Raw genomic sequence first — 14,025 nt, forward strand, 5'->3', positions numbered from 1 at the left:
GACAACTTAAGGGGCTCACAGATGGCTTAGCAGTTAAGACTGTGTACTGATCTTGCAGAGGACCTGAGCTCAGTTCCCAGCACCCACACTGGACAGCCTTTACCTCCATCTCTAAGACATCTAACTCCCTCTCTGACCTCCAAAGGCACTGTACTCAATGAATGCATGCCCACACACAAACAGACATACACATAATTTTTCAAATAATTATAAATTATGGATAGTAAACACCATAGATGTAGTCTCAGATGGAAATGAGAAATATCTTACTAGAATCCTGAATAAATCCCAGCCTTGTTATATACATATATATAATAATTGTCTGTACTGTGTCCAGGCCCTAGGGCTTTGTGGTTGTCAGGACATAAGAGAAATGAGCTTAGAATGTCAAGGAGACAAATACCCCAGCATCAAGCATTCAAGCTGCTACATGGATGCTCTTAATCATGTGTGATGAGTTGAAAGAGCAATGTGATGACTTAATACAATGACTTAACGTAAAATTTGTCATCAGGAGAAAAGCAGCTAGGTGCATATAATCAAAATACATTGTTTAATGTATGAAATTGTCAGAGAAGAAATTTAAAATATCCAAAAATAATTTTTTTAGAAGAGCAGAGCCTAAAATTTAAAATATTCACATACTGATATATAATGAATTCAAAACTATACTAGAGTGTGCCAAGTAACCATTGCTTAAACACAGATAGAAGTGAACCCATGCTGTTTACAGGATGTCACATGTGTGTCCTAATGCCCCTAGGCTAGAGCTGCAAGCATGTCCTCCAGCTCAGAGCACAATCAGGAGGTGATGGACACTTTAGCAGGTAAGGCCAAGTTGAAGGAATGAGGTTATTGAGTATGTGTCCTTTCAGGGAATGCTCCTGAGAGAAAATCAAAATAAGCACATGTCTTCATTTGCTCTTAGCTGAATAGAAAACTTGACAAATTTTGGAAGTCCTGCATTTGCTTATGTCACTCTTCTCCCAAGAGCTTTGCTTCAGGTACAACCTCTGCTGTGTAAGGGACAATGACAGTCACTGTGTTATTATTCAGAAGTGGGTTGTTTATTTCTACTTTGCTAAACCAATTATGCTTAAATATTGTTATATTTGTGGTGATTTGAATAGGTATGGCCCCCATAGACTCATGTGTGTGAATGCTTGGCCCATAGCAAGTGGAACTATGAGGAAGTGTGGCCTCGTTGGAATAGGTGTGGCTTTGTTGGAGGAAATGTGTCACTATGGTGATGGGCTTTGAGGTCTCATATGCTAAAGCCACACTTAGTGTGACAGTTCACTTCCTTTGCCTTCAGATCAAGATGTAGAACTCTCAGCTCCTTCTCCTGCATCATGTCTGCCTGCATGCTGCCAAGTTCCCTGCTATAATAATAATGGACTAAACCTCTGAAATTTTAAGCCATCCCTAATTAAATGTTTTCCATTACAAGAGTTGCCATGGTCATGGTATCTCTTCACAGCAATAGAAACCCTAACTCTAACACTATTCATGATCTATGTTCTAATGTGTGCATTAAAAGTTGTGGGGTCTTTCTGTTGTGTGATAATGAAGTGAATGCTATTAACCATTAAGATAAACTATTGAGGCAGGTGTAGTGGGACACACCTTTGATCCCAATGGAAGGGTATGGAGATCTCTGTGAATTTGAGGCCAGCATGGTCACTATAGTGAGTTCAAGGCCAGTCTAGGTTACAAGTGAGATTCTATCTCAAAAAAAAAAAAAGCTATTAAGTCTGCACTTTATCCCTTTTTTATTTTAAAAAAAAGTTCTTTATAATTGAAAATTACATACTGATATACAACGAAGTATGACATATTTATACCTCAATTTCCCCTCCAACCTCTCCCATATTCCTCCAACAAATCTCTCTCCAAACTTCATTTTTTTAGGTAACCCACTATGTCCAGTTAGTGTTACCCATACGTGCATGGGTGTGAGGTTATCCATTGCATCATGGGAATCATGCCAGTGGCCACATCCTCAAAGAAGAGAGATTCTCCCTCCCCCAGCAACTACCCAAGGCCACAGCTCCCCAGTAAGAGTGAGCCTGGAGATGCTCCACCCAGCTCTTCTGGGATTCTGACTGATGCCCTTTTGCCAGGTCACCACAGGGCTGTGGGTTTATGGGTGTGACAGCGTGTCATGTCCAGAAGACAATGTTTCACAGCACTCCTCCCATTCTCCAGGTCTTATATCCTTTCTGTCTCCTCCTCCTCCACAATGTTCCCTGAGCCTTAGAGTTTCCCTTCTTTTTAATTTTAGGGAAGATCATTTTTGCTTCAAAGGTACACTTCAAATGAGTCTCTAAATTCTCCATCATTGCCCCACCCCAACAGGTGAGAACTTTGTTTCTATAGGCATCTGTGTAAAAGAATCTGGTGACCTGACATGTCTTCCACCCAAATAGACCAAGGAGATTTAAGCCAGTCTTGTGCTTGCCTGTCTTTTCTATGGTGTGGCACTGGGCAGACTTCTGAACAAAAATTCTCCTTCCTTTCTCAACATCACCTATTTTTTATTAATTAAATGCTGTGGAATAAAGCTTTTGTACACTGGTTTAATAAAATGCTGATTGGCCAGTAGCCAAGCTGGAAGTATAGGCGGGACAAGCAGAGAGGAGAATTCTGGGAAGTGGAAGGCTGAGTCAGGAGACACCAGCTGCTGTCCAGGGAGCAGCATGTAATGGCACACAGGTAAAGCCATGGAACATGTGGCAACATATAGATTAACAGAAATGGGCTGAGTTTAAGTGTAAGAGCTAGTCAGTGGTAGGCCTGAGCAAATGGCTGAGCAGTTTTAATTAATATAAGCCTCTGTGTGTTTACTTGGGGGATGCGAGTGGGAGAGATTTGTCCTGACCACCGCCAGGCCAGGACAAAGAAAAACTTTCAGCTACAAATGGTGCCAAAACATGGGAGTAAAACCTGAGAAAATGGAGCCAAAAATAGCTTCCTAGTTGTGTCTCTCATGCCAGCCATGAGCTGCAGTATGGCTGGTTCACAGTGGAGTGTGGGCTCGAGTGCAGCATGGTTTATTCCTGCTGCCACAGCACACAGAGGCGTCTCCAAGCTGTGTGCTATGTTGCATGGTGGATATAGCTTTTGCTAGTACAAGGGAAAAAAAGGTTTCTGGGCTACATGTTGCTTTGATAGAGGCAAAGATCCATTGCCTCCCAGAGTCAGTGGACAGCATGGCTCCCTGAGCTAGAGGTGAATTACCTCCACCATGCTGGGAAGCTGAAATGTGCAGAGTCAACAGCCAAGGCTTCTGCTTCAGTACTAGCTACTACAGTTTAAAGCAATAGATTCACAATAAGGCAGATTCAGATGGAACAAGACTTTAAATGGTTTACAGTGTGTATAAAAATGTATTTAGGCTTGGAAAAGAGAAGAAAATGAATATAGACAGTTATATAAAGAAATAGTTTTAAAAAATAAAGTCTTTAAAAAGACAGTAAAGAAGCCGGGCGGTGGTGGCGCACGCCTTTAATCCCAGCACTCGGGAGGCAGAGCCAGGCGGATCTCTGTGAGTTCGAGGCCAGCCTGGGCTACCAAGTGAGTCCCAGGAAAGGCGCAAAGCTACACAGAGAAACCCTGTCTCGAAAAACCAAAAAAAAAAAAAAAAAAAAGATAGTATAAAAAATAAGCCACATAAAGATGGATATTACACAGAGAATCTGGTTTATGTTGTCCTGGGATTTTTAACTGCAGAAAGATATGTGATTGTAAAGGCTGTTTAGTTAAACCAATATGTATATTTTAAAGGTATCTTGACTTCAAAATTTGGATCTAAGGATATGTTGCTTTGGAAAGGAGGCTCTGCTTTTGTTTCCACAAAAGCAAGAGGCTATGGATTTGTTCCAGGTTAAGATGGATCAGATTTGACCAGCCAAGACCCCTTGAAAGGTCTTCGATGACATCATGGCCCACATGATCCAACATCCAGAATGGTTTCAAGGCAACTGGCTCAGACAGTGCAGCCTCACAGACTATTCCAGTCAGGACTTGACCATAATTCTTAATTTTCTCAGGATCCCCATAAGAATACAGTGCCCTTTATCAGCAGGAAGCAACCTAGAAAACCACACCCACATTCCCAAAAAATGGATTATGAGTGTTTGTATTTGTTTAGGTTGTTGGTTGCAAATTGTTATTGGTCATAGTCAATATCTTTCTAAAAGAAGAAAGGGGGATATGATATGGAAATATAGGATATTATAGATATGATAAGATAAAAGTAGATTATTGAACCTATTTTTAAAGAGTAACAACTTGTTTAAAAATGTTTTACATTGCTATGGATTTTAGTTTATTGATGCAAATTTAAAGTTAATTTTGTTATACTGTATGTATATTTCTACTCTTGTTTAAGATATTATGTTTGTGCAGCTCATTTAAATTGTAATGGATAATTAAGAAATACAGATTAATAATAAAGTCTTCTATGATAGTCAAATTTATAGTCATGTTAAGTTTTCTTGATATACATAGATATATTTCAATTAAGTAGGTAATCTTCAAACACTTCAAAGACCTACAGAATATGTCATTCAAATTATTTTAAAAACTTATACTTTCTGGACAGTGAGACACATCTGCTCCTGGCAGCACCAATTTACTTCAAAGAGAAAGATGGGTGTCGAAGACACTTCATATGGAGTTCATCTTCTTCTTGGCAAAAATAGCCATTTGGGCAAGAAACTGTTCTTGCCTGTACTGCTTGAAAAAATGTGTCGACTGGACGTGCAAGACCCATGGGAAGGTTACCACTAAACTTTGCAAGACAAAATGGTCCTTCAGGTTCCAGCTTCACAGAAGAAACTGTCAGACATTCTACAGGACACAAAGAAAAAAATGACTGAGAGACTAGGTCTATGGGCTGAAGATGGATGCCCCAACACTACAGAGGAACTTTGGATGACTGTCCAGGCAGGCAGCTGTCTCTGTCATTCTAGATTTTTGGAAGTTGCTTACAATGCTCTTCCTGTTTACTTAGATAATATTATATCTTTCTGAGGTCTTTGATATAGTTGAAGACAGATAGTTATAATTTTCCTTGATTATAATAAAAGATGAATTAGATATGAAAACTTAGACTCACAAATATAGGATAAATCAAATATTTTCTTTGAATTTGCCAAATAGAAATAGACTAGATATTGCAATTGTAATTCTTGCTTGATAACTGTTTTGTTATATATAATTTTACTATGTTAAAGTTAAAATTTTCCTGTTTAATTAAACAGAAAAGGGGAAATGCTGTGGAATAATGCTTTTGTACACTGGTTTAATAAAACACTGATTGACCAGTAGCCAGGCAGGAAGTATAGGTGGGAAAAGCAGAGAGGAGAATTCTGGGAAGTGGAAGGCCAAGTAAGGAGACACCAACCCACCATCCAGGGAGCAGCATGTAAAGGCAGCAGCTAAAGCCACAGAACATGTGGCAACATATAGATCAACAGAAATAAGCTGATTTTTAAGTGTAAGAGCTAGGCAGTGGTAGACCTGAGCTAATGGTTGAGCAATTTTAATTAATATAAGCCTCTGTGTGTTTACTTGGGGGACACGAGTGGGAGAGATTTGTCCATATGACTGGCAGGCCGGGACACAGAAAAACATTCATTAAATTTGTTCTTTGACATGAAGTTTATGTGTATATAATGTATTTCAATTATTCTCACCCACACTCTTTCTTATCTCCCTCCCTCTCACCCCTGTATGAAGTCCATGTTCTGATGCCAGGAAAGGACAAGGTTAACAAGAGGCCAGGAAGTTGAAGAGGATGCAAGTCTTAGGCAGGTAAGATATACTTTATTCATTGGCACACAGGCTGCTAAGCAGACAGACACTGGTGGGTACCCAGGCACATGTTGACACATGTGAGCTACACCCAGGCCATAGACAGACACACACAGGCAGGCTGGCAAAAGCTCAGGAAGTGCACATGCCTCTAATCTCAAGACCATATTCATACAAAACATACACAAAAATGGCATTGTGCCATAAAGGGTTAAATAACAGATTATATTACTATTTATATTTGGGTTCCCTGAATATCCCACTTTAGCTATTTTTTGATGACTCATACCCAGGGCCGTGTGTCCAGCATTAGCTATCTGAGCCCATGACAGATATTCACATAAGTGCCACATTGTCAAAACATCAATTGGTCCCTGCACCCCTCTGTTTCCCACACCCGGTCAACACCCCTCCTCCCTGCAGGTCCCTTTGCCATGTTCATATTTTCTTGTTTGTTTTGTGACCACAGAGTTTAACCAGGGTTGTCTATGTGACTGTGGATTTGAAACTGTCCTTTGGAACTGGTAGATTCACCTGTGGTCCTGAAGACAATGACTTTCCGACCCCCAAATCCACAAGTAATCAATAGTTCAGCAGAGAGGAGTACGGCCTCCTGCGCCCCTCCCCAATTCATGGTTGACAGATACAGCCATGTCATGCCCAGAAGGTGGCATTTCTCAGCCCCTCCCCCTGACTTCTGACCATTGCATTCTTTCTGCTCACTCTCCTACTGTATTCCCTGTGGGAAATATATTCATCCCAGAGCTCCAGCTTGAGCATGTGGACTGAGCATGCAGAAACATGGATTGTGCAGATCTGTACAGCTCTCCACCTTGGTCAGAGAAGCTTCTTATTGCAGTGGGAGTGCTTAGTACAGAGACTCAGTACTGTTGAAAGTGCTGAGAATAAAGGATTCAGTCACAGATGGGATGTCGATATCAGCCTCCCCAACCCAAAGCTCAGAGAACGTCAAGGAGGCGATAGGATGTAAGAGTCAGAAGATGGAAAGCACAGCTGCATGATGCTGTCCCCGGGACCTGACATGGCTGTTATACTCACCAACTCACAGCAGCTGTAGTTACCTGCACAAGATCAAGCCAGTTAAAGATTCCAGTATGGAGGCAAAGGAGCTCCCAGGGCCTCATCTCCAGGCTGAAGAAAAAAACAGTCACTTTAATTTGAGGGAGTGGCCATTGGTATGTTCCCCTTGCCCCATTTGATTACCACACACCCATGGACATGTGAACAACACTAATCAGACTCAGTGGGATAAAAATTAATTTACTGATTAATTTTAAAGAGAAAGCATGGAGTCAAGAGAGAGAGAGAGATGTGATGCAGGAGTTGGAGGGATGGTGGGGACTAGACATGATCAAGACACGTCATTGTGCTGACATGTTTTCTTGTTTTTATCAGCTTGACAAAAGCCAGGGTCATCCAGGAACAGGGAACCACAATCAAGAAAAACACACTGGCCTATACGCAAGCCTGTGGGGCATTTTCTTGATCAACAGTTGACAAGAGAGGGCCCAGCCCACTGTGGGCGGCACCATCCCTAGGGAGGTGGGCCTGGATTGTGTAAGGAAGCTGGCTAAGTGTGAGCCTCTGATGGAGGCAGAGAGCAGGCCAGTGAACATGCAGGATCTTACACAGCTCCTGCTGGTCTTTCTCACTGTGGGTGAGTTTCTTGGTGGGAGGTAATGCTTCATGGAAGAGCAAGCCGACCTGCCTTCAAGTTTCTACCCTGACTTCCCTCAATTATGAGTTGTGACTGGGAAACAAAAATAAAATAACCCATTCTTCCTCTAAGTTGGTTTTGGTCAGTGTTTTATCACACCAATTGAATGAACCTAGGACTCAGAGATAACGGCAATACTGTCATGACACATACCAGCCTAGTTTAGATTATTCTCCCTCTCTCTCTCTCTCTCTCTCTCTCTCTCTCTCTCTCTCTCTCTCTGTGTGTGTGTGTGTGTGTGTGTGTGTGTGTGTGTGTCCATGTGCATGTGTTCATGCTCATGCATGTACATGTGGAGAGAAAAGCCAATGTCAGGTGTCTTCCTCAGCAGCTCTCCACCTTTGTGACAGGTCTGTCACTGAGGCTGAATTTTGCTGAACTTGCACCTCACTGATTCAGCTACTGGCAAGGGAGCCCCAGGGCCCACCTGTCTCCACCTGTCAGCATTGGAATTACAGATACACACCATCTTACCCAGCTTTTACATGGGTCCTGGGGATCTGAGCCTAGGTCCTCATACTTACTCTGCACTCTTCCCAGCCTCTATTTTAGATCACTTCTACATTGCAAATGTGTAAGTTTGATTGTTCTTTTTCTCTCTCCTTTGCCTGGAACTGTACATTCATTAAAAAAAAATACAAAATTTTTTTTTAAATACAAAAAAAAAAAACACTTTTGGATAACTGGCACAGTAACTGGACTATTACAGGAAAGGACTTGATAAGCACCAGTCCCAAGACCGTCTAATCAGTCATCTCTGTCTAGTAGTTCAGAACCCAAAACATCGGGCATCTTCAGATAACATCCAAGAGCAGGACAAGGACTTGCAAATTCTGTTCTTTAAGGAAGAATGTTGCAAGCCTTCCTGCCAGGGGTAGTTGGTACTGTGTGGCCTTGAGTAGGAAGCCTCACTTAAAGAACCGCCACCTAAGGGCCCTGGCCCCTGTTTTGGGTAACTGTTGCCTTGCTTGCTGACCTTGACCTTGATATCCTCCCTATGCTAATTCCCTGCCGGGTTCTACCCTCCTGAATGCTTAAGGGAAGTTCCTTGTCTGTGTATCCTGCATAATGGGCATTAACAGCTTAGATGCAAGATTGTAAAACATCAGTAGCGAACTTCTGCCCTCTGGGGTTCTCCCATTGTGCTGTAAGCCTGTATTTAAGACCTCTTCCCTCCTTCAATAAACAGCATTCGGCATTAAAAAAAAAAAAAAAGAAAGAAAGAAAGAAAGAAAGAAAGAAAGAAAGAAAGAAAGAAAGAAAGAAAGACAGCAGGCTGAGCAAGTCATGATGAGCAAGCTAATAAGCAGCTCTCTCCATGGTCTCTGCACCAGCTCCTGCCTCCAGGTTCCTGCCATGCTTGAGTTCCTGTTCTGACTTTCCCTAATGATGAAATATGATCTGGAAATATAAGCCAAATAAACCCTTTCCTCCCCCCCCCCAAAAAAAAAGAGACAGAAAATTAGTGGTTGTCTAAGCTGAGCATTTGGGGGAAATGGGAATGTCCTTTCGGGGGTGATGCAAATGCTCTAAATTGTGGCGATGGTGATACCACTCTGACTATATGAAAACTATCAAATTATACTTTATATGGGTGGATTGTATGGCATGTGAATTATATATCTCAATAAAACTGTTTAAAAAAACAAAAAAAGAACCACCACCTAAAGAATCCATCCCTTGACTGATGTGAGAAGCAGCCCAGAGGAAGAGTGTGTGCGGAGGGAAGAACAGCTGCTGTTGCTCCTCAGGCCTCCCCCTTGCATCAAGTTGATTGACCTGTAGCTGTTGCTGCTGGTTCCTTAGCAACAGAGTCAGCACCTCCCAGCTTTCATCAGGGAGCAGGGACCAACAGCACCTGGAACTTTGGAGGCATTCAGTACCAGATTGGGACTACTGAGGCACCCTACCTCGCAGACCTAGTTACCATGGGGTTCTCAACCTCTCAGTGTGATTTGGCTAATGTTACTATTTTAAAGATCGCTTAATAAATTCTGTTCTTTTTTGTTCATCCCCTTGGTTTTGTTCCTATAGAGATCCCGACAAAAACACTGTACCTGCCCCCTTCTCCTCCCAATAAAAATCTTCTCATTTACCTCAGTTTCCCTAAGATTTTCTCTGTGTGGGAGACATGGTTCTTGTATGGTGCTGGAGAAGTGGTTCACATATCCACTGTGCAATACAAGCACCTCAATTCTGATTCCCAATGTTAATACTCTGTCCCGCCCTTTGAAATCCCGACCCTTGGGGCCACCTTGCATCCTGACATAAAGGAAACCCCCTTCCCCTCTCTCTCTCTTCCGCTCTCTCTCTCTCTCCACTCCCACGAGGTATGCACCCCTTGACCCGCCCTCTCTCTTTCTCTCTCTTCTCTCCCTCTTTCCTATCTTCCCTTCATCTCTCTATTATAATAAACCATGTCAAAGCAGATACAGCATCTGGGTTGTGAATGTCCACCTGCCACTGACATGCCCACATGGCACAGGGTGCCTGCCAGCCTGCCGCTACATCTGCCCAGCATGCCAGTGTGTTTCCCTGCACATGCAGGATACCCTCAGGGTCCCCTCCCCTGAGTGCATAATTCATAACACCCAACACCTCCATGAGAAGCAGGGTGCAGCAGCACCTATAACCACTGGGCTGGGGAGGGCCTGGGACTTGCTGGTCAGACAGCCCAGCTGGAAGAGTGAACTCCAAGTTCATTCAGAGACCTGTCTCAAAAACTAAGGTAGACAACCATAGAAGAAAATGCTCCCTGTCAACCCCTGGCCTCCACATGCATACATGCAACATGTGCACATATGTGAGCATAGATACATGCATATACTTCCCACACACATAAAATCTCCAGAGTCTCACGATGGTGAGGGTGCTGATGTCTTAATCACTTAATCACTTGGCTTCTTGACTCTCAAACTTTTCTTCCTAAAACCCTTCAGTCAGAGACAACATCACCGAGGGGGAGGGGTGTTTCAGATACTTCTGCCTTGGCTTCCCACATGCTGAAATTTATATGCATGTGCCTCCAATTGGAAAGAATGACCACCTTTAAATTGAGCCCTTAGTATTTTAAAGTTGTACAGGCTGTAACTTCTGCCACATAACCATGAGGATGAGGGTTCAAGTCTCCAGCACCCACATAGCCAGGCAAGGCTCTATGTGTGCCTGTGAGCCCAGTGTGGAGGGGGCATGGAGACAAGAGGATCTCTGGGGGGTGCTGGCTACCAGCCTCACTCCAGTTTCAGTAAGACACCTTGCCTCACGAGAATGGATGGGGAGTGATAGAGTTGGACATCCTGTGTCCTTCTCAGAACTCTGTGCACATGTAAGAGTGCACACATCTGCACATACATGTGATAAATACACCACACATACACTTACACACGAAATCTGAGACTTTTGGGGGGTGTTTGGGGTTTTCTTGTTTCTTTGGTTGGTTGATTAGTTTTTTGAGACACAGTAGCCCTGGCTGTCCTGGAATTCCCTATGTAGATCATGCTGGCCTTCAACCCACAGAGACACACCTGCCTCTGTCTCCTGAGTGCTAGGATTAAAGGTGTGCACCTGGCAAGAATTCCTAAAGATAAATAAAATAAAGTTGTGAGCCTGAATCCTGCATCCACTGTATATGGGCTTACTCTCCCTCAAACCCTCCCAGTCCTCCTCCTTCTCCTTCCCTTCAAAACCCTACACAGTTCTACATCTGTTCTCATTTCATGTTTACACACATGATTTTATGTACCTTTGAAACAATTAGGAGATGCAAATGAGAGAGAATACACTATTTGTCCTTCTGAACTGGCTCCCTGTGATGGGATGGTCCCTGGTCACACCCACTTTCCCGAAAGATGCTCCACTCCTCTTTACAGCTGAGAAACTTCCACTGTGCAGACCAGTGACATTTCCTTTGTCTGTTCCTCTCTTGGACAACACCTGTTGGTTCCATAGCTCAGTTGCTGTGACCAGTGCTGCATCACACACTGGTGTGGGAGTGTCCCTGCAACCTGTGGGTGTGGAGTCCCTTGGGGAAAGACCCAGGAGCAGTGTAGCTAGATTATACAATGACTGTTTTTAAATTTTCTTTATTTTCAATTATGGAAATGTGTGTGTGTGTGTGTGTGTGTGTGTGTGTGTGTGTGTGTGTGTGTGTGTGTGTAGAGGATGTCAGATAGCCCAGAGTTAAAGTTACAGGCAGCAAGAACTCCTAACCTCTGAGGCACTGCTCCAGCCTCTGTTCCTAGGTTTTTGAGAAATGTCCACATGGACTTCCCACAGAGGCTGGACTAGTTTACCCCCCTTAGCAGTGTCTTAGTGCTCTCTTTTATCCACACCTTTGCCGCATCTGTTGTTATTTGTTTGTTGTTTTGGTTTGAGTTTGTTCTCATAATACAACCCTGGCTGTTCTGGAACTCTCACTATAGACCAGGCTGGTCTTGAGTTCACAGGAATCCTCCTGCCTCTGCCACCACACCCTGCATTATTTTTTTCTTCATGGTTGCTAAGGAATATCAAATTTTAAAAAGTACCCCAGGTTCTCAAACCACCTTTCCTGGGCAAGTGTCACCACCACCCCTCTTCAAAGAAGACTCTCTTGGCAGCAAATGGAGACATCATAGAGAACTCAAACAATGTAGAGATCAACGGATGTGGGGATCCGGTCTCAATGGATCCATTTACATCACAGCTCAGGGAACATCTACACCACAGCTCAGGGAACATCTACACCACAGCTCAGGAAACATCTACACCACAGCTCAGGGAACATCTACATCAGAGTGTTGTGGAGATTGTAAGATCCAGAATGCCAGGAAGTCTTCTAGAGGTGGCTTCATAAACAAGACCAGAACAACACCTATATCAGTGGACATGTTAACACTGAAGGGGGACATTCATAGGGTCCCAGCCCTAGACAAAGAACTACAGGCAAGTAATGACTGCTGGGAGAAGAAGAATTAGCCTCTTCTAGGGATGAGCCCCTTACTAGTTTTCCAATGAATATACAATGCACACACATAAATAACAAAAACAGACTCAACAGATGGGATGTGTGTGTGTGTGTGTGAGCATGGACATATATCCATATATATATATAATAATCAAAGAAAAAGAAGCTATCAATTTCAGAGTTCTGGGAAATGAGAGGGGTTAGAGGGAGGGGAGCTGGGGAGCTGGAGGGAGGAAAGAGAGAGGAGAGTAGTGTGTCTATTTCAATTTCAACTAAAAGCATAGTCAAAAAAGAAAAGGACTCCAAAGGACAATATCAAATCACAGATTCTCCTTCCCCAAAGTCAGCGGAACTTGTTCAAAGGTAATCCAGCAAAGAAGCCTAAAGTAGATCTAAAAGTCTCCATGAAAACTGAACTCAAGCTGGTGAGATGGCTCAGTGGGGAACAGAACTCACCACTGAGCCCGACATGAGTTCAGCCCTTGAATTTACCTGGTGGAAAGAGAGAAGAAAGTCCCAACAGTTAAATTAACCCATTACTATTCATCTATGTTCTGCCACACGGCTCGTAGCATTCACTTCTCCTCCTGCACATCCTGCTTGTTCTGTGTCTCCTCACATCTCCCCCTTTCTTCTTCCCAGAGTCCTCTCTGTCCCTGGAAGTCCCATCTAACCTTTTCCTGCCTAGCTATTGGCCATTCAGCTCTTTATTAAACCAATCAGAAGGAGCCTTGACAAAGACACATCTTCACAAATATTCAGCAACAAGTAAGAAGCACCCCTCTACGGCCTCTGCATCAGTTTCTGCCTTGAGGTTCCTGCCCTGACTGTCACTTGGAAGTGTAAGATAGATTGAACCATTTCCTCCCTACATTGCGTTTGATTGTGGTCTTTATCACAACAATAGAACCCCTAACTAAGACATGTGCTCAGGACAGAACTTCGGGAAATGTATGTAGTGAGAAAGGAATCAGGAATGAGTGGAGCTGGAGAGATGGCTCAGTATTTATGAGCAACTATTGCCCTTCAAGATGACCCCAGTTCTGTTTGTAGGAGATTTTACAGTGTCCTATAATGCCAGTTCTAGGGGATTCAGCTTCCTCTTCTGAACTCCACAGGACATGCAGCATATACTCATACACAAACATAACATTAAAACAAATCTCTTTGCTAAAAAATGGAATTTGGGCAGGGGAGATGGCTCAGTGGTTGCTCTTCCGGAAGACCCAGGTTCAATTCCCAGCACCAACATAGCAGCTCACAACTGTCTATAACTCTAGGTCCAGGGGATCACACACCCTCATACAGACAAACATGCAGGCAAAAACACCAATACACATGAAATAAAAATAAATAATTATTATTTGGGAATTTTTTTTTAATATTTGGGATCTTTACCTGGAAAAAAAAAAGCTTCATCAGCTGCTGCCATACCTCTAAACTGGTGATTTTTAAAACTCAATGTTAAAGCAAGTAACTGGGCTGGGGATGTAGCTCAGTTGGGGAAGTGCTCATGTGGCAG

This window comes from Peromyscus eremicus, chromosome 23 (genome assembly GCF_949786415.1).
Source record: "Peromyscus eremicus chromosome 23, PerEre_H2_v1, whole genome shotgun sequence".
In the NCBI taxonomy this organism is placed as follows: domain Eukaryota; kingdom Metazoa; phylum Chordata; class Mammalia; order Rodentia; family Cricetidae; genus Peromyscus; species Peromyscus eremicus.